Source organism: Gavialis gangeticus, unplaced genomic scaffold (assembly GCF_001723915.1).
Source record: "Gavialis gangeticus isolate Ggan-Ray unplaced genomic scaffold, GavGan_comp1, whole genome shotgun sequence".
In the NCBI taxonomy this organism is placed as follows: Eukaryota; Metazoa; Chordata; order Crocodylia; family Gavialidae; genus Gavialis; species Gavialis gangeticus.
In genome coordinates this window covers 184054206-184054421 of record NW_017729022.1, presented here as the reverse complement: position 1 = coordinate 184054421, position 216 = coordinate 184054206, and the positions used below count along the sequence as shown (strand labels likewise).

Here is a 216-nt window from a genome sequence, read left to right as displayed (position 1 = left end):
CCCCCCACCCAACTTCAACGTCCACCAAAATAACAGCAGCGTCTGTGTGAAGTTAAATGGATTTTGTCTCAAAAGAAGAGTGAGGGGGTGCCAGGGAAGAAGAAAGGGAAAGAGCCAGTTCTGCGTTACAAAGGTAAGGGAAAGGAGGAGGAGTGTGTGTGTATGTGTGTAAGGGGGGGGGGGGGGGGGGGGTGGGAAAAAGGAGGGGGAGGGGGG

At 54.6% G+C, this 216-nt stretch overlaps 1 protein-coding gene and 1 long non-coding RNA gene across 4 annotated transcripts in view; one reads left to right on the top strand and one right to left on the bottom strand.

Moving 5' to 3' along the window:
• The window catches only part of LOC109296977, a 14545-nt gene extending 14375 nt beyond the window's left edge, over positions 1-170 (top strand). The window contains exon 3 of the long non-coding RNA XR_002097121.1: positions 154-170. This is a non-coding gene — a long non-coding RNA (uncharacterized LOC109296977). The remainder of the gene's footprint in view (positions 1-153) is intronic.
• BCL11A (B-cell CLL/lymphoma 11A) overlaps positions 1-216 on the bottom strand; it is a 135809-nt gene that overhangs the window by 116228 nt on the left and 19365 nt on the right. The gene's annotated exons all lie outside the window — the stretch shown is intronic.